Source organism: Uloborus diversus, chromosome 8 (assembly GCF_026930045.1).
Source record: "Uloborus diversus isolate 005 chromosome 8, Udiv.v.3.1, whole genome shotgun sequence".
Lineage (NCBI taxonomy): Eukaryota > Metazoa > Arthropoda > Arachnida > Araneae > Uloboridae > Uloborus > Uloborus diversus.
The window spans coordinates 39287983-39312944 of NC_072738.1; the positions used below are offsets into that span (position 1 = coordinate 39287983).

General features: G+C 34.0%; 1 long non-coding RNA gene and 1 other non-coding gene across 2 annotated transcripts; one reads left to right on the top strand and one right to left on the bottom strand.

Moving 5' to 3' along the window:
- Window positions 1-362: 362 nt before the first annotated feature.
- Window positions 363-479, top strand: LOC129228808 (U5 spliceosomal RNA). The gene has a single exon (XR_008580991.1). It is a non-coding gene; the product is annotated as a U5 spliceosomal RNA (small nuclear RNA).
- A 17931-nt stretch (window positions 480-18410) lies between these two features.
- LOC129227520 (uncharacterized) lies at window positions 18411-21710 on the bottom strand. The gene is made up of 3 exons (XR_008580845.1): window positions 21539-21710; window positions 19206-19268; window positions 18411-18579 (listed from the first exon to the last, which is right to left on the bottom strand). It is a non-coding gene; the product is annotated as an uncharacterized LOC129227520 (long non-coding RNA).
- Between the last annotated feature and the right edge of the window lie 3252 nt (window positions 21711-24962).

Sequence of the window (24962 nt, forward strand, 5' to 3'; positions counted from 1 at the left end):
TATCAGCGCCTTACTGACCACAAGTACGGTCACTTTTCGTGTTCCAAGTTGAACTACTGCCACGAAATTCGAAAAGAAAAATTTTGTTTCCTCTCCGAAAGATGTGAATATATCATAGCAAATTCCAATTAATAAATTAGCTGCGTTATTTCTTTCTAGGATCGAGTAGCTCCGCAACTCGGGCTCGGGTATCCGAGTTGTTGTACGACTTATTTCTAGGTTTTGTAATCTGGTCGCAATTGAAAATGAATATATACATATATATATATATATATATATATATATATATATATATATATGCATCTACCAATATGTAAAAGGACGAAGTGACATACATATTAAAAATTAATTTTTCCCCATTCATGCTCTGGTTTCCCTTCAAACCTCGTGCTAATCTTTCGCCTTTTACTAAAGATTACCGTGGAGGGGAACAACTTAAATGAGCTTAAACTAATTTTTGGAACCCTCCATCGGAGGGTAATACATGAAGGATTGAAAGGATTGCAACTGATGCAATTGAAACTGAAATGAAGTATCGTTGTGTTGTGTACCGTATCCTGTAGAAAAACCATAAAGGGTGGTACTTGAACACTTATTTTTTACGTGAAATACGTTACAGTAGTTAGTAGTACAAGAAATTAAAAAATTAAAATAATCGCGACCTCGATTGCCTCAGCTCATATTAAGATAAATCTCACGGGAAAAAGCGCGCTTTAAATTTAAATAATTTTTACAAGAAATGAGAAAACACGCAAAAAGAAAGATAATCACAACTACTGAGTTTTGCTAGTCATAAAAGCAGAATCATGAGAGAAAATTGAAAATCATTTACTAAAATCAATTACAAGTGTTTTGTTCGTTAACTCATAGGAATTGACAGTAGATAAGAATTTTAAATGATTAAGCTTTTTACTATAGTGTGCCAATAATGAAATCGTTATTAATCGCGCAAATAAAGGCTTAGAATTGTTCTTGAAACTTATTTGAGAAAGGTTATTTATAACTTCAGTTCAATATGAATCAAAAGTCCCAAACGAATCCCTTTGTAAGCAGGAAAAATGTGTTCTTTCGATTGCTACCAACGAGTCAGTCCGAACACATATAAAATAAAATCATTTTTTTTTTTCAGCAATCACGAATTGCGTACTATTCTCACTTTCTCAAGTTTGATGTTGCTCTGATTTTTCAGATTTCCATGACAATGGTTGTTTTTAGTACTTATTTAGGAGCGAAATTTTCGCCTTCATTGTTACAAATCATGTGCGGTTTGATTTTATTTATATTTTTTCAGGGCTTTTTTTTGAGCAATCACGAATTGTATACTCTCCTCACTTCACCAAAGAGGATGTTACTCTCCTTTTACAGATTACCATGACGATGGTTGTTTTTAGTATTTATTTAGAGAGCGAAATTTTCGTCATCATGGTTACAAATCTTCATGGGATTGGTTTTATTCTTTTTTTTTTTTCAGAGCCTAACCGAAGCAGACTTTACATTTAAAAAAGAAGTTTTTTTGGGTAAAATTAAGTTTTTTCAGGCGAAAACACCTGTATGGATGAATTTAAACAGTAAAACTTTATCTAAATTCAAAATTTCCCGATTACTCATTCCCATCAGTTAACAGTGATAAGAAATAAAAATACATAACGTAATACGTTGTAAGTAGTCTTTATGATAAATGTACTGGTGGATATTGGCGATAAAATCACAATCTTGATTGCTGCATCCTTATCACTATTTTATTTTTCATGGATATGCCTCGTATTATCTATTCTGGAAAATCACGGGTCACAATAGGACGGGTGCAGATTTCTTTACCATTTCCAATCCATTTCATCTGTAGAAATATGAACTCCAACCAGTAGGGTCCCATCGCAATTCGTGTTTGCGGAAAACTCAAGATGTCAAAATTCAAATGATTTTTTTTCTCTAAATAACAGAGGACAGCACGGAAAAGGAAACGTAACTATATAAACTTCCAAGTGTTGCTACCCCCGAAAGTAGGATCAAGGGAAATTTTTAAATCTTTTTCGAAGCCTTTTTTGCTGAAATAAACAAGAAGTATTTTGTTTATTTAACGGAAACTGGCAACCAATAAAATTTTTAAATCAGTGACCTTTCCCTCGTCACCAATCGCATGCATGAATAAAAGCTTAGGATTAAAATGGATGATAAGGCTTATAGATGAAAAGACATCCGACAAAAGCTTTTGTCGGATGTCTTTTCATCCATAAGTTCATTTTTTTTGCATTGATGAAGGCGTTCCTTGTAACGCTGAAACACGTGTCTACACGTGTCTAATCTGCAATTTGGACTTTCTGACGTTGTTACTTCTTACTTTACTTTTCAGCACAAAGATATTTATCTTAGGTTATATCACGCACTACATTTTCATGGTTTTGAAAAACTGTTTGATTGATCAATGGGGTATATTTTCGTGGTATAATAAGTCACCTTTTACTATTTTTTAAAAAAATGGTTTCAAAGGCACTTTTAGATAATGTTTTGACTCACATAAATGATATTGGCATGTTTTCCTTCTAAAAAAGAACGTTTAAGAAAATTTTAAAATAACGATTATCAGGCCCGGCATTTCAAATTTTTCCAGTTGGAGGAGACAAACGATTGATTGCGTATAAAATTTTGCACTCCAAAGATGTACATTTGAAAAGAAGGAAAAAAAATTGTACACCCCTGTTTTGGAGCTACAAGACTCGCGGTGATCAATGCATAAATATGTGAGGTTATATGTAGCAATTTAATACAAGATAGATGTATACAAATACATACATGGGCGTATCTATATAGGCAAGGGAGGGCAGCTGCCCCCTTCCAAAATAGAAAATATTTAAAATTAAGCCAAAAAACTAAAGGCTGAAACTTTAAAAAAATTAGTAATTAATTTAACAATGATTTCGGCTCTAGTAACAGTGTCAATGATTTTGAAAATGTATATATTTTCTTTGGAACAGTAAACTACTCTAATAAACATTGCAAAACATTAGTGGCGACGGTATAAATAATTATAAAACCAGGAATACAAAATAAGTTTAAAACCATGAATTCAAGCAAGCTGTAAATAACTATTGAAAAAAATAGTTAATTTAATCCACTAGTTTCAACAATACATATATTCAGGGATCAAAAAATACTAGTTGCCAGATCGTTTTAAATTTTAGAATTGGTCTAATCTAAACAGTAAAGTTATTTAAAATGTAAATGTAATGTGATTAAATAACCTTGACAATGAGCACATAAACATCCTAGTTTTGGGTCATTCTCACAGAAATGCCCTCGTTATGTTTTATGAATGTTTTATGATTTACACATATTTTTAGAAGTTTAAATGCTTTTCAGGCTAGAGTTTAACAAGATAATAAAAGTAAAATGTCAATAGTTTACTTTTTGATCTATTTTATGCAATTCTAATGTATCGAAATTCCCACACTTATCCACGCTGTTAGAAAAAAATAGGCAAAAATTATATCTAAGCAAACAAACAATGTGTTCACGTTCTTGTGTTTTCCATTTCCAAATTTGAATAATAATAATAATTCTAATAATAATAATAGTAATAACTTTTAGGTTAGTTTCTGTTAAAAATAATTTCACACAAATATTTTTAAGCTTTCATTACCAGCGAGCTGCTTCATTCTATCACAATAGTAAATTAGCCCTTAGAATAGCAATAAAACAATAAAATGTTGTACTTTAATTTTTGGGAGTTCATCATTATCGCGAAAATTTAATCCACACGAAATACTTAAATTTTCTGTTCTATTCACGTACAATTCACTAAATTTTTTATCTCGCAAAGTCATAGATACGTTTATTTTCTCAAATATTACGACTCGTGTAAGTGCTTTTACAGTAGGTAAATGATTAATAAATTAAAATAAATCCGCATCTGTTTAAGAAGTACTGTATTAAATAATCCTACGTTCTCAATGAAAAATACTAACATTTTTAATTATACAATTAAAATTTTAATCAACAAATTATCTGCTTATTCTTCTCTTATTAAGCGAAATAAACAAGAAACGAAGGGAAAGAAAAACTTATCTCCCGAGCGCTCCGAGCGATGGAAGTTCCCTCCCTCTCTTTCTACGTCATCTCACGTCACCCCGAGTCTTCGCAATAATGGTTACCGAAAAGTAGCCAATTTTTTATTCGTATGCTAAATAAAAGTAAAGAATTGTTCTATTTAATGATGTATATATTCAGCAGATCGACAAAGTGATTTATTAGTTAAAAACCGGTCATTTGATAAGAAAAAGCAAATGGGTTATTTTTAAATATTTTTGTTGTTGTTGTTGTTGCAAATCTCCAGTGTTTAGCAGCGCTAAACCAGGTCTATGAAATTCGTCACTCTCAAAAAATCCAACACCATCATTGGATCCGCCAAAAAATCCAATCTTGAAAGTCCCAGACAATTCAGTATATGTTCGGGGGTGGCCTGATGGTCGGCACACTTCACACAGGTTGGAAAAGTCTTTTTTCTACTAATGAGCCTAGTGATGGTCGTCTGATCTCGCCTACCACACTTGAGAGATAATGCACCTCCTGGGCACTTCGCCTGGTACCAATTATGGGTAGGAGGGACAGTCCAGGAGGACTTTGCATCTCTTTTAGCCTTAGAAAATAGCTCCAGGTAAGTCAAGGAATCAGGTGTATATAATGGCTCACCAGTCCCTTTTTTAGCCAAGATATCGGCCATCTCGTTACCGTGTACATCAACGTGGGATGGAATCCACTGAAAATGCACCTCTCGAAAAGAAGAAATATGCTCGAGTTTGTTAATAGGTACTGGATGGAACTTCGGCTATCTGGCAGAATCCAAACGGCTGAAGAGCCGGGAGAAGACAAAATTGAACCGAGCCCCTCATCGATAGCAATAAGCTCACTTCTAAAAACTGAGCAACAGTCAGGATTTCTTCTGCTTAATTTTGTTGCACACCCTTGGAATAAAATATAAACACCACTACCAGAGCAGTTACGTTCATCCTTACTACCATCCGTATACATTATAATAGAGTCCTCAGGGATATTGTTTATCACTTCCAAAGCCAATTGTTTCAAATAAGCCGGTGCATCTGATTTCTTGTTCACCTGAGAAGGAAGATCCGTGCGGAAGTAGACTCTGTTTAAACCAATTGAAGGATTAATGCTCTGTTTCAAATTATGCTGAATTACATTTTTTGGGATCAAGTTGTCTGAGTCAGCCAAGCTTAAAGGGCTATTTTTCTTTAATCTTTTATTGTTGGTCCACCCCAACAAGAACTTAGATGTTCGATTCTGGGTCCCATAACTGGTGAGCTTTGAGAAATATTTCACCAAATTAGTTTTTCTCCTAAGGTTGAGAGGTTGCAGATCGGCCTCACATAGTACTATCTCATTTGGGCAACTATTACGAGTCCTGTAATAATACGAGCCGCACTAAGCTGTACCCTTTCAAGCTTTTGTAAGTTGGTGTTTGAGGCACATCTGTAGACTGGATAGCCGTATTCTAGAACAGGCCTTATTAGGGCCATGTAAGTAGTTCTGAGAGTTTTAGAGTCGGCACCCCAGTCTCGCCCTGAAATATATTTTAAGATCATTAAGCGTTTTTTGTATTAAGTGATCGATATGTCTATTGCAGGTAACTTCGCTGTCTAGAACAAAGCCCAAGTATTTAGTGTGCTTTTCCACCGCAAGCAGATGAGCATTCATATAGATTTTTGGCTGATAGTTAAAAAGTCTCCTATTTGTTGTAAAGAAACTAACTGTAGATTTGGAAGGGTTAAAACACAATTTGTGACCCTCTGCGAAACCACACACTTCATTGAGTTGATGCAACATTCCAATTTATTGATGTCAGGGCCAGAGTCCCATAGCACTAAATCGTCTGCGAACAACCCCACTTCGCATCTTTTCGAAACCTCCCTCTCAAATCCAGCTATAAATAATGAGAATAGGGTTGGGCTCATAACAGATCCCTGAGGAACACCCTGAGAAAGCCCAAAGCTCTCCGACAAAGTGTTGTTGAACTTTACCCGGATGAATCTGTTTCTCAAAAAGTCGTAAATTCAGGCCAAGACCTTCCCATGGATTCCAAAGGACTCAAAGAGTTTAGTTATGAGCTTTTGCTTCCATACCCTGTCAAAGGCCTTAGTCAGGTCCAGGAAGGCCGCCACAGTATGATTAGTGGGGGTTTTATCATGGGCATCTCTAATCTTTTGACAGAGATAAAGCACTTGATCTGAGGTGCTATGTCCTGCTCTAAAACCATATTGTTCCTTCGGAAGAAGGTTGTGAGTATTCAGATAAAAATTTAGTCTCTTTAAAATCATTTTTTCCATTACTTTGCAGATAATACATGTCAAGGAAATGGGCCTATAACTTTCAGGTGAAGAGGCTTCTTTAACTGGAGGATAGGAGCAGCTTCTGTTGCCAAACAAATGACAGGAGCACCAAAAGGTAGAAGTCTGACTTTGCTCCGATGCCTGCAGACCTTAGCTGGACATAAAGCTTGCGAGCGTCCTCGTAGAGTCCAATGCTAAGACCATTTCCTAAGCCTAACGAGGGGAACATTGGAGAGTTTCGGAGGTTACACTCTACCCCAATACCATTCGACCCCATCCGCACTCCAGGGTTACTATACATCTCACCAGGGAGTGAAAAATTGCACGCTTTGTGCGACAATTAACATTTGCGGACACAAAATTTGTTCACCCGTGTTAGCTCTTTGTTCATGGAATTTGATTATGCGTAAAAAAATACATTTGCACTGACAGTAAATTAATAATAGTTTTCAGGAATTTTCTTAAAAATAATAACCAGACATATCATGAAAACAAGTAACGCAATGTCAGTGTATACATACAAAAACTTCTACAACACATTACACCCAGGGGCACCTCGATGGAAATTCACTGTGATCTTCCTTAACTCCTTATTCGGCAAATTGAGAATTTATGCTCTCCCAAAAATTTAAGTGCAGAGCGACCCTGAATACACCGTGAAGAGAATACTATTTCTATAGGTGATTAAATTTGAAAGAGATTTCATTGCCTTAAAAAATATGGAATGTCTACAATCTATACAAATTCAAGCGTTTAGTAACCTATTTCATTTATTTAGAATATTATTTTGTACGTAGTAGTTTAAAAAGTTATTTCTATACATATGCGATAATTTCTTGAAAGAAATGTAATGCCTTTAACTTTTTTCAGCTTACTTTGAATGTATTTACTTGGAAAACTTTTTTCTCAATGTAAATTAATTTAATGTAATGAAAAATTTTGAATACTCTAGCAAAACATGAAACATCTGACATAAAATTTATTTCCAGTCCTAATGTCCTTCCTTCCTGTTTAACAGAAATAAAATTTTCAAACACTTCTAAGCTGCCACATTAGTGGAGCAGTTCATGTTGTTTGAAGCCCCCCCCCCCACCCTTTATTTATAATTTACTTGCTTGGGATTTTATCACAATATACCTACCCTATAACAGGGGATCTCAAGTGCAGTGTTTTCTGCAAAAGTTTGAAAACATATCTACGTTGAAACCTCTAAAAGTTGATCCTGATCTTCATTGGTGTGAAAGCGTTGATGCACCAATGTTCTTCATAAGTTTTAAAGGGAATATTTAGACAACTTTGAAGTACATTCTGTTGTACCTATGGGGCAGTTGAAAATAATATCAAGCGTATAAAGAAATACTTAAGTTTAGTTAAGGTACAAAGTTAAGGTAGTATATGTAACCAGAGTCTCAAAAGTTCAAGGTTCTGCTTAATCCAAGGTGCTACATTGGTATTTTAAGTTAAATTTTTTGGTGGCTGAAAAATTGGTTTTCATTTAAATCTGAAAATTGAAATCTTTGGTTATGTAAAGATTATTTACACGTAAAATAAATAATAAAAATACATTGAGGAGCTTGGTTTCAACAACACTTCATAAGTGGCACAAAATATTCATCGACTACAAGATATGGATTAAGAGATGCTTTCAAGACTATAACTTGATATATTAAATTGACATTGATTTGTCACAAAGAACATGTTAAAATTTCTTTTGGAATATCCATTCGTAATCAAAAAAGATGTACACAGTTTGACGTCACATAAGTTGCATAGGCGAAATTTAAACCTTCCTATAACTCGCCGTTTTTGTTTAATCCAAGATACATCATGCATGCACATTGACACAGACATCATGGCAAAACTGGTCGAAATGGTTTTGGGCATAGTCAAAATTCATGCTTCATTTCCTTGCCCACAAATACTTACGGATATCGAGAAAAATTCGTTTAGATGCAATTAAAGGGGAAATGTTGAAATTTTTTGTCAAGACAATAGATCCTTTTCTTTATGTAATTAAGTAAACAGTGTTCCTCCTTATGTCATCAGAATACTGCAAATTCTTGTCTAGGAGAATCTTCCGAATAATCCATGTTTTTAGAAATCCGAGGTGAGGGGAGCACCAATAACCTCAGCTTTTTGAGACTGTACAGTAAATTGAATTCAATATCTTTCATACTATTTTGAGGAAAAGTTTAAAATATCAAGGTTATTTCATGACTTGGAGGGAATGTAAAGATTTGATTCAAATACTATTGAGCTACTCTTTCTAAATGTTATTTGGTTAGAAGTGTTTTGGTCTTCTTTCGAACAAACATTTTCGTCAAAATTGAAACATTTTTTTTTCTCCAAATCTGCCCCTAGTTGCAGTGTTTAGCCGACAAGATGAATACATCATATACCAAGTAGAATGGAACCGGGTAGTAAGGGAACGGCAATTTTTAATAGTTGTATCCCAAGTCATGACTAATTTTCTATGAAAAAGAGAATTTTTTTAGAATAGCTGCACCGGAGTGAATTTTGGCACCAATTTACTCGAAAAATATACATACATATATCATCATGATGTGATTTACGATACCATCTCTCAAATATCACAGTTGAGAAGGTCCCCCATGTCAAAGGGTGCCTGAAAGGGATCCAAGAGTCTACATGCAAAATGTTTTTGCAAGGCACAATTGCACTGCCCATGAAAAAACACTGCCACAGGCCACCAAATGTATGAATCTGGCATTACCAATAAGATAGTTAGTGTCATCGCCTCAGAGCAACAGGAAGGTATCTAATCCCAGAAGTAATCTTAAGATACTTGACTGTTGCTCTGAGGCGATGATATAAAGGCAGATGATGAAAGGCAGTTACGATTAAACCTTCCACTCAAAAGGTAATTTCTTGCTGTGCTATTGTCTTAATTTTAACTTTTATTTCATGATTCAAATTCAACTCAAATATTTTATTTACACTTTTGATTAATGAAACTATCAAATATCAACTCAAAATTGAAATAAAACCAATATTTTTTTTCTAATCCAAAAATTTTTCACAGTAACTAAAAATGAATTCTTGATTACTAAATCATTTACATAACTTTACACTGTGGAATCCAACTGTAAAAAGAGAGGACAAAAAAAATCCAATAGTTTACGAATGCATCACTATCACTGTAAAATTTTTCATTTATCGGTTGTTCGAAAAAGAAAAAATATTATAAACGCACACTTTTTTGTTGTATTTTATTGAAAGTAGTATATTTACAAAATGTTATTAAAATATAAAATTTTACATATATTAGACACAACAAATTTTGTTTTTAGACAAGTATGCACAAAAATATACATATTTACAAAGACACTTCCTTTTGCACATTTGTTGATACAAAATATCTTTTTACAGAAATATCATAAAAACCTATACAATTTGCCTGCCCAAATAACATAAATTCTAAACAACATAGCACAATTTTTGCAATGATTTCAATAAATGATTAATTCCCTGTAGCTGCAGTAAGAGAAATTTTGTTTCTAAGTTGAAATTCACAAAACAATAGAATACCCATGTAACTACTGCTCTGTAAAAAAAAAAATTAAAGCATATATATATTATTGTCCTCACCCCTGACACTTTGCAAAAAATAAAAATCAGAGATCAATCTAGATTTTCATTCCTTGGGTCTCATTTTATGAAAAGAAAAAAATATTTGAATTTTCTTCATTTTTGTGAAAAAGAAAATATTTTTGAGATTTTTTCTTTATTCAGAGAGGGGGGGGGGGGGGATGCCAATATCATTAAAAAAAAAAGCATTTTTTAAAGTTTCATTAGAAGCAATGCAGTCAAAAAAGACCCTTAAAGAGGGAATGATTTTAAAAACTTGGAAACTAGAGATTTTGTCTCCTAAAAATATTTTGCTTTCAGGTAAATGGATGGAAATGTGACTTTAATAATTGAAATTTTGTGAAAAGTCTGATTTGATATTTTGTGAAGGATGAGAAATTTCTTTGAAGAGACTGCTTTTCAGAAAGGGATGCAAAGTATACCAATTTGATGTAATTTGCTCCTTGGATTGGTTTCAAAATATAAAGTTTTTTTTTTGATATCTAATTTTGTCATTCCAAACAGAGCTTGTTTACTGAAGAGGCTAACTAGGCTGTGGATAAGAGATAATTATTGTTTAGAAAAAGGAAAAAAAAAAAAAAAAAAAAAAACTTTAGACAACACTAATTAAATATTTTAAATTTATTATGGCTATAGAAGGACAAAATTTTTTAATACAGTTAACAACTTCAATTATATTAGTTTTCTGAAAATTTAAAATTATCCTGCTATTATGTATGTGAGCCATTTATTAAAGAGCAAATATCTTGATCTCTGAGCAAAAACAATAAAATACATACCATTAATACAGCAAAAATGTAAATAAAAAATAATGTCACTTATCAAGGGAGCAGCAAGGGGAGAAATTTAGGGATCAACCTTTCCTCAAGAACTCTTGGTCTGAACACATAGTGCCAATCTGACTATGGTATGTAAGGAATATTATGATCCCCCACCCCACAAATGGTAAATTCTGGCAGTGCTAGTAATACTCATGTTTCAGGATCACAAAACTCCTCTTTACCAATGCATACCTATACTTGAAGCTTTTCCGAGTTGGTGTCCTAAATATGTAATCGTAAGCTCTCTCTGATGAAGATAGTGGGAAAAATGGGGCTTGGGAATTCTCCCCTGGAATTCTTTCAAAATTGAAGTTTCAAAAACTCTCTTCTAGGTTACCTTTGGCAACGTAAAATGAAGGGAAAAGTTTAACGGACTTACCTGTCTTCAAGCCCGTCACTTAGGGTGGTCTGGAGAGGCCAATTGCACCCTTTGGCTTTGAGAAATTTACGTATTTACACATAATGGGAAGCAGAGCATTTTTTAAGGAAATTTCACTAGGCGACACAAGTTTAACATAAAGGCCGTAACATTCCCAATAATTTTCCTCCTTTCTTAACAAACGTGAGCATATATCCTTGCCTCAAAGTCCCTGTAATCGGTACATTTCTGTAATAAGCAGTGTTTGTTCTGAGGCGACTGTAAAGGACTTTTGGTTTAAGAGGAAGCTGATATGAACCTAACCATAAGTATAATATTAACTCCAAACTAACAGGAGTTGGGGGGGGGGGGGGTTCTCCCCCGGAAAATTTTCAAATTTGTACCCTCAAAAACACATTTTAGAAAGAGGTTCGATGGCGCTCCCCTGTCTATTTTCCGAAATTGCAGCTGTAAGAATGCAGGTTTAGACGATCTTTTAGGATTTTAGAGGGAAGAGATATTTGAGGGCATATCCCAGGAAATTTTTCTGATTTATAACCTTAGAAATGCATTTTAACTGTCTATTGTAATATTAAGGAATTGTGTGCGACCTCTCCCCCCCCCCCTCACAAATGTTTTGAAATTGAAACCTTAAAAACGCAAACATTATCTCCAATAATGTTAAAAAGAGGGAGGTTCGGGGGTTCTCCGGCAGATTTTTTTCACAATTGAAGTGCTAAAAAGGCAATTTAATACAATCTTTTCATGATGTTACATGGAGGAGAGATTCGCTCACACCAAGAAATTTTTCTAATTTGCAGTCTTAAAAATGCATTCTAATTAATGGTAGGGGAGAAGAGGTTTGGAGCGCTCCCCCAGAAAATGTTTGAAATTGTATCTCTAAAAAGGCTGTTTTAGACGATCTTTGGTAAGTGAAGGGGAGGAGAGATTAAAAGGCCCATTCCAGGAAATGTTTCTAATTTATAGACTTAAAAACACATTCTAGACTACTTTTGGTAAGGTTAGGGGTTGAAGAAATTTTAGAAATAACTTTTAGATATCCAGAAATTTTTCGAAATTGATCCTTCAAAAACGCAATTCTTAATTCTCAATGATGTTAGGGAGGGAGCAGTTCTCCCCCCAGAACCATTTTGAAACTTAAGTGCTTAAAACAAAATTTAGGCCAATCTTGAACGATGTTGGAGGAAAGGAGATGTGGGGAACCCTCCCCTGGAAACGTTTACAAGTTAGCTTTTAAAATGCAGTTTGTAAACAATCTTTGGTAATATTAACAAAAGGAGTGCTTTGGGGGGGGGGGGGGGTGTCTCATATTAAAAAGCGAATGAAGAATAATTACTTAGCACAGCACAGAGCCAGTTTTGTTACTATTTCTAAAACATATGACAGTATACATATAACAAACGTCTCAAAAACATTTTTAAATTAAAAGCAGTTATGAATAAAAAAAGTAAAAGCTTTAGAAATGAGCAAATTTTTTCAAGAACGAAACTTACTTTTTCATTCAAACATATAGCTTCACATCTGCCTGAACAAAACGTGCCAAACCTAATTGCTTTATTAGCAATATTCAGATCCCAGAATTTAAATTTTAAAAATTTGGTGTCAATCACTCATTTTTATTATTTATGTCATTTTTTCTCCTTGACGGTAGTACCAAAATTGGTTACCTGTTGATTGGATGGTTTAAAAAAGTCTTTTCAACTGCTTGCAAATAAATTGCAAAAATTGAGAACTTTGACCTACATAAACAAACCTTCTAGGCACGAATCGAGGAAAAGGTCATGCAAGTCTTTAAGTTACCAACTCAAAACGGCGTTTTGAGCGGCAGACTTATGTGTTTCGAAAATTTTACCCGACTCCCTACTTCTGTCCAAAAATGACATTTGTGAACCCCCCTTTCGGAAATGATCCCTTCAAAACCAGAAGCCGGACCTGCCCTTGAAATAATCTTCATTCTAAAAATGAGAAAGTCGTAAAATAATTAAGTCAAAAAAAAAAAAGTCAAACAGTTAAACAGTCAGAAATTGTTTAATCTCTTTTTCTTTTACCTAAGGAATAATTTACTTGCCCCTCAAGCAAAAATGTGGAATGTTTTATCTGTTACAGCAGTATTACATTAAATTTTAAATGGAAAAATACAAGAAACATAAAATGCCTATGAAACGGATTATATATTTTTCCCCAAAGCACTTGCCCTAGTTTATATTTCTAAATAATAACTACATTGAAAACCGTTTTATGAAACATTAAAGGATAACTTACTTCATTTGTTTGTGGAGTCCTTCCACAAATTTCTCTTTCCTCAAACTTTTGTTCATGTTTTTTTCTTCTAAATTAAAAAGCCGAGTAAAAAAAAAAATCTTGTGTTAGGATACGGAACAAAACAGGACTGATTTGTTTTTCACTGCCTCTGCCGGCCTATCCTTTGAACAAATGTCTGTTCTCTAATCAGTTTCGGCTGTTGTACGAACGATTTGACCCCTAGGTATTTTCTGAAAAACGCTTCTTTACCAATGTAATGGGAGAATGAAAACAAGAAAAGAGTAGGGTACAATTCTGAAGTTTTACTAGCCATCAGTCTTCAAGGGAAAGTGCCAATGAATTTTCTTTGACTAATTGTTACTGTTTTGCCTATGGACAAAGGGCCGGAAAATCAGTTGGTGGTGTATGGTGATTAGTTTGCAGTCTGGTTGGTGCTCAGCCTCAGGGATCATGTTTTGTCTCTTTTCTGCCTACAGAGATCACTGCTCACAGAGTGTGGGCGATGCAGAAAGACTGGAGCGGTTTTAAAAAAGAAGATTGAAGGGGTGAGATAGCAGATAAAGATTTGACACTTTTTTAGGATTGGCTGCTAAGGCTAAGCATGAGGGGAAAAAAGAAAAGTTTTCTGCAAAGATTTGAAATCAGTTTTAAAAATTGATCGATGTATTTTCCAACGTCGTCCAGTTGTTTGATTTTGCATCTTCTAGACAACAGATTTTTTTTCACTACGCGACATTGGTGTGGCGTAGTCCCTATGTTAAAAAATGCTCTAATGAAGAGTGGCTATAGTTGTTTTTTAGTATAATTTTCATTGAGTGTACACCATTTGACCCCACTGTAAAAGAGTGAAATTATGGGCCTGCCTTCCTTCCTTGCTTTGCTATGTACCTATCTTCATTTTTGTTTCAATTATTGATAAAAATTTTGTGGAACCCCTTCCCAAGTTTTTGTTTTCCAAAACCATTTGAGTGCTTTGGTTTTAAATAATGAAATTTTCGATTTCCAGCCTGATATTTTTGTTTGAAAGACGCATAGGCGGATTTAAGACTGAGTTCCTGGGAGGGCAGGATTTTTTTTTTTTTGAGCAACATTAGTTGTAATCGAGGCTGGATTTAGACTTAACATGGTCCAAAGCTATTTCAGTTTTTGAGTCTCTTTTGTAGTCCAGACAACATTTCTGTTGGTGGCGAAAAAGGCCATTTTATAAAGCCCCCACCCACCCCCGTGATTTCGTAAAGGCATGCCTTTAGGTTATTTTTTTGTGTTTGCATTGCTTTCTGTCCTTTTGAATTGAACTTAAAAGGGGAAATGGCATCCCTAAGTGGGGTATAGAATGTTTCCAATTTTAAGGGGTCCGGAAGTTTCTTTCCCGGAAGGAATTTTTGTAAAATAGATGTAAAATTCTGCATTTTGTAGCTTTATAAGGAGTTATTGGAACTACAAAAATCTCGGAAAAAATAGGCGAAACATTATTTTGCAAATTACAATAATACACAGTAAAAATTGTTTTCGGGTCAACAAACCAATGACAGCAGTCCTCAAAGAGAAAAGCGAGGGAGAAGAAAAGATTATGCATTATTAATTGCTTAACATCGGCTGTAAGTTCAATTCAATTAGGTTTTGATCACGCCTCCAACCCACCCACAAATACAGCATTGAATTAAATACAAAATGATCAATAGTAAAAGATGTTTTAAAAGAAATTGTGTACAGATTTCGAAAATAGGTAACAAGAGTAACATGCTGCCCATTTGGACAATTCATAATTTATATATTTGATACGAAATAAAATTGAAGAACACTTTGCTTAGGAATTTTAAAGACTGATCTAATTGTTTTCAAGGACCCGAGAACAATTGAGATTATTTAAGGCACTTCATTTGCCTTTTCCAGTCTATGAAATTTAGTACTAGATTGAACAGTTTTGATGTATTGTTCTAACTTTGTAAGAGCAACTATTTTAAAAGAAATTAGTTATAAGTTTAAAAGAAAAAAGATTTCCCAATACACCAACTTTTTTCAATTACAAGTAGTGCAGAAAACGAAAAGGAATAGAAGTAACGTAATTTTTTTCGGGCTAAACAGATTAACAATATATAGAAGATGTAAGAAGAAAACAAGCACTACAAAAAAATTCCCGAAATACAGCATTCAAGATGAAATAAACAGCAAGCAAGATATAAAACATGTGAGTCATAAAAAATTATCTCAAGTAATATGTTACAGAAACACGAGAACCATGATTTTTACATTTTTGCTGCAGGATATCGCAAGGAGCTGAATTTGACACATTTTGGCATTTCTTGCCCTACCCCCTCACATTTGTTATAAATTTAAAAACTCGTAATTTGTATCCGCACTTGTCCTAATTTTCACTGTTTTCAAGCACGTTAAAATAAAATTAATTTTTTAAAGAACTTTTCTTTTTTTTTTGGAACAAATTATGAAATTTTTGAGAGTTGAGAGCCTTCAACAAAGTGGGTGCCCTAAGCTATAGCTTGTTTAGTTTATAGGTGAATCCGGATTTTTAAATATGTGTTTTAACTTCTAAAGCGTTGAAATAATCGTCAATTGTTTCAAGTATTGCAGCTGAATGCATAGCTCAATCAAAAGTTTTCAATTCAAAATAGTCGTTTTCAACACATTTCAGCAACACAGTTAAAGCCTTACTACTTGTAATACAATGAATGTTGCTCCCCCACCTCCCAAGGAGATTCGCTATTTTCTTCATTTTCACATCTGAACTATTTAAAAAAGAAAAAAAAAGGGATTTTTTTTTCTTTTAAGATTTTGGAAGGTGTGTTGTTACTATGTATAAAGTCCATCCAAGACTGGGGGTGGCACTGCCCCTCCTCACCCCCCTTAAAGCTGCCCATGGAAAGACGACCGTTTTGGTTGCAATAAAAATACCTTGAACATTTTAGACTGATGTGTTACTTTAATGATATAAGAGAGGCTCTCCTTAAGAGTGCAACAGGAAAAGAAGCTGTAATTTACCTAATTCGAAAAAATATTATGAGTTTAAAATTAATTACTTTAATCATTTTTTTGAAGAAAATTAGTTGAGTTAGAAGGAAAAATAGACATTCCCTAATGCCACCCCCCATCCCTCCAAAAAATAAAGAAGAATTTTGTAAGCATAGACCATTTTCTGGGTCTGCTTGATACTTCTACACTGCAGTAGCATGTCTGGGAGGGGTGAGGGACGGCTTTCCTCCTAGGATCAGGGTTCATATTCTATTTGGATAAAAAAATTCCACGACTTTTTCATGACTTCATGAAAATTTTCATGATCTTGTTACACGAAGAGAATAGTACTATTTAATATCAAACTTGCGATTTTTTTTTTTGGAAATGAGCATTAGCAAAACTTCTATGTGAATGCCACTGCCTGATTGAAAAAATATCAGTGTACACATAAAAAACTGAATTCTTACCTGTTTTCATCATATAAGTTTAAGTTAAAACTACAGTGAATGATGCTTAAACATGGTGACTATTTTTTTTTAAACAGGCAGAATGATAATGATTGGGGAAAATGTTGAATGGGTCATTACTAAGTTTCAATAAATTTGCTTCAAAAGTTGTCTTTTAATGTCAACTTGACAATTTTTTGGTTCTTTAAAATAAAGCCACATTCTTTAGTAAATTCATGTTTCTAAACCAGATATTTATTAAAAAAAAAAAAAAAAAAAATCATAGTAAATAAATCTTTTGATTTAAATGTTCTTGCTTACTTATTTGTACATTTTCAAATGCATATATAAATTAATAGGTTCAGAAATTCCAGAACATGTTTGAATAATGACACTGAACGTACCAGTGGGTCGCATGGATTAGTTTTGCGGGCCATATATTGGGCACTACTGTTTTTGAGCATTAAAATTCCCTGATTTCTGTGTTCTATCGCCTGACTAAATGTCCAAAACCTTCAACAAATTGAGATAAACTCTGATAAATCTTAAAATAAAGATTTAGGAGTGATGGAAACGAACTCGGATGCAATGTTTTTTGAGATCGTTCAATTTTCCAGTTTAAATAGCTTTCATGGTGCAATACTAAATCACTCAAGATTTCTAATGCTTTTTTTAGCTACTGTTACTTTTTTCCCAGAATATTTTTCCACGACTGAAAATAAATTTCCATGACTTAGACTGAAAATTTCAATTTTCCATGACTTTTCCAGGTCTGAAATTTGCTTCTTTTTTTTCCATGACTTTCCAGGATTTCCATAATCCGTACGAACCCTGTAGGATAATCCTTCTTTTTCAAAAGGTGGCGGCATTTTAACTCTCAATGGGAAAAAAAATATTTTAAACATTATTCAAATAAGATACAATATATATAACAAATAAAAAGGGACCAAAATCCTCTCAGAAATGTTACAAAAGATAGCCTAATTTCCATCATAGGATTTTAGTTTTGAGCTTAAAGTGAGTGGCCTGGGCTGGGGGACTACCCCTTTCCTATGCCACTGTTTATAACAAATTTCAATTCAGATTTAAATTTTTCAAAATATCACTTTTATCTTTGGCAGTTTTCTCCAACACAGAGCAAATAAAATACTTTGCAACTATTATACGAGGGCTTTTCAGAAAGTAAGGAATGTTTTAAAATTTAAAAAGAACTATGACAAAAAAAAAAAAAAAAAAAAAAAAATACATGCATCTGAAAGAGCGACTAAAATTCTACTTTTCTACATAGTCACCATTTAAATTAGGCACTTATAATAGCAGTGAACAATCTTGGAAATTCCATCGCCATAGAACTCTGCCTCCTACAATCCCAGCCATTCAGTGATGTGCACCTGAAAATCGTCGTTGTAGTCATCAATGTGCTATGTTCCTAGCCAGTTCTCTATTTTGGGAAACATTTGAAAATGACTAGGTGCAAGATTGGGACGATAGAGTGGATGAGGGTTAAATTCTCGTCATCAACCTCCCTTCATTGTAAACATTAATTTGTTCGTTTTTAAACTTAATGCACCTTTTCCGGATGTAATTTTTATTCATTATATTGTTTCTGTACACTCCACACACTTGCTGATACATCTTGCGTGATTTGGTACTCTGTTTTAGAAAGATCTTGAGTTATTTACATGGTAAATACTTGCTTCTGTAGCCAAGTTATCTTCAGGACTGACTAAACTTGGAAGGGACAGAAGAACCTAGGAAAAAATTAAATTATAAGTGAGTGAAATTAGTTTTTACTGTGCACTAATAGTCACAATTGCAGTTTATTGAACAATTGTATAGTGCAGTAGAATACCTTATAACACCAACCTGTACAACATATTTCGCTATAAACCGCACAACTTCTCAGAAGTAAACAATAGATTTTGAAACTAAAAAAATCCCCGTTTTACCTTACAAGCATAAAAATTATTAGTAAAATTAAATTTTGAAAAAGTTTTTCATCTTTCCATCTTAATTCAAAGCTTTTAAATGAAACTAGTATTCACAGTAAAAAGAAAATACCAGATGGCTCTTGAAAATGTAGCTGTTATGCAAACTATGAAGCAAGCAGAATAATTTACTTTCTTTTGATTGTGAAACATACTTATTTGTGAATGATAGTATAATCAGTGCTTTAATTCTCACTATAAATAAAACTCATTCTGAAGTGCTTATACATGGATATATTTTGAACATTAGTTTAAAAATTTGTGAAATGACCTACATAATGCCAAATTTTGTATGATGCAAAAGCTCTGGTCCCGAGGTGTGCGCTACAACGGTCTTCTACTGTATTTCGTATTAAAAAAAGAGATAAAATTAAACAATTATTACTTACACTACCTGAGCAGAACTTTTTTTTTAGTAGTCTGCAACTTAGATTGAAAACCTCATAAGTAATCTGCAAGAGAAAGCGATAATATATTAATCAATAAACACACAAAATAAGATGCTAAACTTTAAAACTGTGAATACATGCTACACAGGGATTGCATCCTCAAACCCAAGTATGCAGTACAAATACCCTCATTCACTGAAATTCAGATTATATTTTCTTAAAAATTATTTTTCTTTTTCGCTGCAACTAAGAAATAGTCTTTCTCAAGAATCTGCGGCAAACATCACAGCGTTTCGTTGTTTGTGCTACCAACCCACACTAAGCACTTTCATAATGCAAACTGTAACATATTTATGCACTCGTTTGAACCTTGATCTTTTGGAAAAAGAAACTGAGAGGTTGTTAAACTCAAAACTCTTTCCCAGTCCCTCGTGAAGTTCCTGTCTTCATGGCAAAAGTGTATTTTCATATTTTTCATTTAATTTATAATTTAATATTGTTTTCTCTATTTCTGACATTCTTACAAAAAATAAAACTTAAGTAGGAACATTTTTATCATTTACTCTAGTTTCAATCAATATTTTTTACTTTTATAGGAAACTTAAGTCCACCACAGCCAGTGATGGATCCACAGGGGGGTGGGGCGATCTCCCCTCCCCCCAAAAGTTTGTAATTTCAAAAAAATTCCAGGAAAAGGTCACCAAACTCTCCCCCCCCCCCCAAAAAAAAAACATCACAAAAAAAAAACACATATAACTGTATTTTTGTGACTTTAATTCTAAAATTTTTCCAGGGGAGAGTCCCCTCAACTACCTCTCTCCAATGTCATCGAAGATCGCCAAAATTTTGTATTTTTAGAGCTTCAACTTCGAAAATATCGGCAGAATTGGAAACTTTTTCAAAAATGTCGTTAATGAAGGCCTTTCATTACGTTTTTAGAACTTCAATTCTGAAAAAATTCCTGGGGAGAGCCCCCGATCATGAGCCCTTTCCCTAACATCAATGAAGATCCACTAACATTACGTTTTTGAAGCTTCAATATTGAAAAGTTGAGGGATAGCTCCTGATCCCATCCTTTCCCTTAACACTACCACAGATGGCCAACAATCGCATTTCAATGCTCCAATTTCTAACAATTTCCGATGGAAAGTTCCAAACTCTGTTTCTCCCCCTGAGTCATAAAAGATGGCTTATGACTGCGTTTTCAGGACTTCAATTTCCAAAATTTTCCGTAGAGGAGCCCCCATCTCCGTCTTTTCTTATCTTTCAACATCATTCAAAGATCATCTAAAACACACACACAGCAGTTATGGATCTCTTACATTCAAAAGTTTCTGGGGAAAAGTTCTGAACCCCATGTCTTCTGCTACGTCATCAAAGAAGGCCTACAATTGCGTTTTTACAACTTCAATTCCGAAATTTTTTCCGGGGGTAAGCCCCCAAACCCCCTGGTTTTTAGCATCAATAACTAAAGCATGATAGCTAAAATTACGTTTTTGAGGCTCTAATATCGAAAGTGACTGTGGGAGAACTCCCGAATCTCATCCTTTTCCTTCAAGAAACCAAAGATCGCAAACAATTGTTTTTTCGAAAATATACCCTTAAATTTCAAAAATTTTCCGGACGGGAACCTCCAAACCTGCCTTTTTCTTCTTATTAACTACCAAATAGTCTAAATCTTCTTTGAATGGGGAATCAGATCTGGGATCTTGAGCAGTCCCTTCATTTTGTTGTCCAATAGTTAGAAATAGTTAGAGAGAGATTAGTAAATTAATATTTTGGTGCTACAACATTTCTTTTATAAGGAAAAAAGTACGATTGAGGATCTAAATGGCTACTGAAAATAGTTCAAGAGTCGTGAAACAAAGCAAAAATTGAAGGGTTTTGAGGTGAAATTTTTTTTCATTAGTGACCCCCTCCCCCCCCCCATAATGTAGTACTCAATCGCCCCTCCCAACAGGAGCATCTGGATTTGCCACCGACCACAGGGACTGACCTCTAGGGTATTCGCTGACAAATGCAGGCAGCGAAAATACTGCCTGCATTTGTCGCATGCAGGCAGCCTGCGACACAATCTTGAACCGACATTATGGCAACTGGTTGTTGATATGGCGAATTTTGATTACTGTCATGTGTTTAGTGATACTCCCAAGGTCAAGACAAATCCATTGACGTAAGAATCATCAAAATTGGCCAAGGCATTTAGCTTTTACAATGTCACATAGGAACAAACATACATACATAGACTCATAAAACACATTTCCCTCCTTTGCATTGCATGCACAGTTGAGTAAAAATAAATACCTAAGAAATAAAAAAAAAATTCTGCTAACCTGTCTTACATGCCGTGCAAAACCATTTAGATTCACGTGGATACTTTTGATAAGCTATACATTGAAGATTGTAATATAGTAAGCAGCTTCTACACTTATAAAGTCTGCTAATTGTATTGCCACAAAAAGCACATCCGCTTCTCTCATATTTGCTCAGCATAACCTGTTCAACTAAGACGTTCACAAGTTCCCATGCACTTTCAGAAAAAAAGTCCTTTACAATGGATAAGTCAACTGAACTATGAATACATGACAGAGGCACTTCACTTGGTTCTGATACTACATCAGTGTCTTCAACTGTTCCTCCGTTTTTAATGATGCGAGAGGCTAAATCTTCATCAACAAACCAGGAAAGGATCCTTTCTTGTTTTACAAGTAGAGGAAATTTCTCAAAAGGAAGAGGATCACCATTTTCGTCTTCAGGACAATCTGAAAGTATAAGAGTAAATAAGTACTGGTACTGACACTAGCAGTAATTTTAGATTATCAGTGTTAATTTATTGATGCAATTTAAACATTTTCAATAACTGTTTGTTTGAAAAAGCTCTACTTCATTTGTTAGGTTTAGTTGAAAGATTCCCGATATTCTTTTCTTTGAAATCCTTTTGCAAAACAAATTGTCTCTACAAAAGGCAACTTTTGCGCACTATTGAGTAGTGTTTATTGGATTTTGATTGTTCCATTGACCTTATGGATCAATAAACTTCTTCCCAAAACAGCAAAATAAGAACCTTCTGACACCACAAGACAGAGGGGAACCCAAGTGCCTTCTCATCGTAAATGGACCATATTTTATGAGTGATGAATTATTTCTTAGAAACAAGAACAGATACAAATGTGGCACTTACATGATACAAATTCAGTCAACTTTTTTTTTTTTTTTGTATATTAAAGCAATAGCGCAAAAGCAGCAGTTTTTAAAATTTAAGAACAACGAAAGTAACAACAGAGAAGCGAAGCAAGTGTTTTAGAGAACACTAAGACTTTCTTACACATCCTACAGGGAAATATGTTCATCAATCCCCTCTGCGCCAACTCTGTATTTGTGAACGCGGGGGCTAAGTGCTAGTGCTCAAATGGTTTAAAAAAGTAGCCATCAGCATCAGCAGCCAATGCTAACTTGTAAAAAAATCGACCCATCAGCCCTGGAAAACATCTAAATGCTGATGTTTTTCGAAAACAAAGGGAAAACATTTAACTCTTATTTACCTATTTAAAAGAACCTAATTAAAAGTACAGCATAGGGTCCAAAATAAGGCACCAAATGGACCAACACTAGCTTTGGACTTAAGAAATATGCCGAGTTTCGGATCACCACCGTAATTTTGACAACACGGCAGACACTTATCAAACACTCACTTTGATGAGAGTTTTCAGAAGTTTATGCTTCTTGCTTGAAATTAGAAAATGTATTAGCATGTTAGTGGAGTAGTTTACTACAAAAAACAAGGCTCAAACTTTGGGGGATCAACCACTGTCGCAAGACAAAATTTGCGAAAAATTTCCTTCCCGAAAAGAAATGGAAAACCTCGATATTTCCCCGATTTTAGCTTACTCCTTTTATATCTAAAGAGTAAACAAATACATACTCACATGATCTGACGCATAATCTGGCCCTTAATTGAAGACTAACTGCAGTAAGCGCTCCATCATAAGAATAGTGCAGGAAAAATTCAGGGTTTGTATGGTGATTAAAACCCCTAAAAAGTCGATTTTTCTTTCTCGCTTTGGAGGCCAAAAAAGAAGACTAATAGTTTTCCCCTCTGAAATCCTTATTTATACTTGTATAGCTCCTCGTCTTGAAAAATGGTTGCATGCTGTAATTTTACTTTTACGGTAGCTTTAAAGAATTTTTTTTTTTTTTTTTTAAAGAATGAAAATGAAAAGCAAACATTTCCTTAAATTTTATATCCAACTTTCCCCTCAACCATATGTCATAACTAGATTAGAGTTAAGAAAATCATTTCTTCACAGCTATTAGGGTGAGCGGCTAAAGAAAGTAAAATCAAGAAATTAAATTTAATTAATTGTAATATTATAGAATGTTAATTTGTTTTTCAAAAACTTACTTTAATGAGTTATTCTTTCAAATCAATTGTATCTTTCAAAAAACTGTAACTCATTTAGCCAAAAAATAACTATCCGCTATTAATGATGTTTAACAATATGTAGCACACTTAGTAAATATATATTCATGTTTAGTTATACAGTAGAAGACCGTTATAATGCCGACCTGTATAAAGCAATTCTCTATAAACCGCACTACTTTTCAGAAGTAAACAATAGGTTTTGAAGATTAAAAAATCCCTCTGTTTCGCTTTGCAAAAATAAAAATTGTTAGGCAAATTAAATTTTGAAAGTTTTTCATCTTTCCATCTTATTTCAAAGCTTTTAAATTGAAAATTAGTACTCATAGTAAACAGAAAACACCAGATGGCTCTTGAAAATGCAGTTGTTATGCAAACCATGAAACTAGCAGAAGTGCAGGATTTTGATTGTGAAACATATTCATTTGTGAATAACTAATTGTAATATTGGTGCTTTAATACTCAGCAGATAAAACTCATTCTGAAGTGCTAATATATAGATAAATTCTGAATATTAGTCTCAAAATTTGTGAAATGATCTATATAATGCAAAAACCTGTATAACGCAAAAGCTCTTGTCCCAAGGTGTGCGTTATAACAGTCTTCTACTGTACTGCTAAAAAGCTTTGCACTTGGTGTAACAGCTGTTGTGTTATGGTGCGTACAGAACTGGTTTTTGTGCTGAAATGAACATTAGTTATATATTCATAACGAAAGCCAGTTTGTCTTTAAAACACAATTTCAAACCATCTTCGGAAGCGTTAGGGGAAAGAATAGGATTTAGACTCTTCTGCGGCAATTTTTCGATAATTCCAAATAGGCAATTTTAGGCGATATTTGATGATGTTAGGGGGGGGGGGGGGATTAAGAGGGACCCTTTGATATGAATTTAAAAAAAAATTGAAGTCATGCAAAGAAGTTTAAGAAAACCTTCAGTGATGTTGGGGTGGGAAAGCTTCAAAAGTGCCCTTCCCCGAAAATCCACCAAAATTGAAGCTTTAAAAATGCAACAAACGAATGAAGAACAACTATTTAAAAAAAAAAAAAAATGGAATAGCTAGAAATTGGTTTTACAGGACAAGTTGCAACATAAAATCGAAAACAAACCCCTGAAATTCAACTAACCGACTTGCCACTAAGTGACTAACCACTAAGTTTTCTTTTTCTCTTCCTAACGGATACCCTTCAAATGAGGACAATTTTTAATTCCCTCATTTCAAGGCAAATAACATTATTAAACTCCTGTCCTGAGGACACCCTTCTGTTGCAGACAAAAAATTTGTCCCGTTAGTGTCCACATTAGAGGGTTTTTACTGTATAGAGATTTATTTAATGTT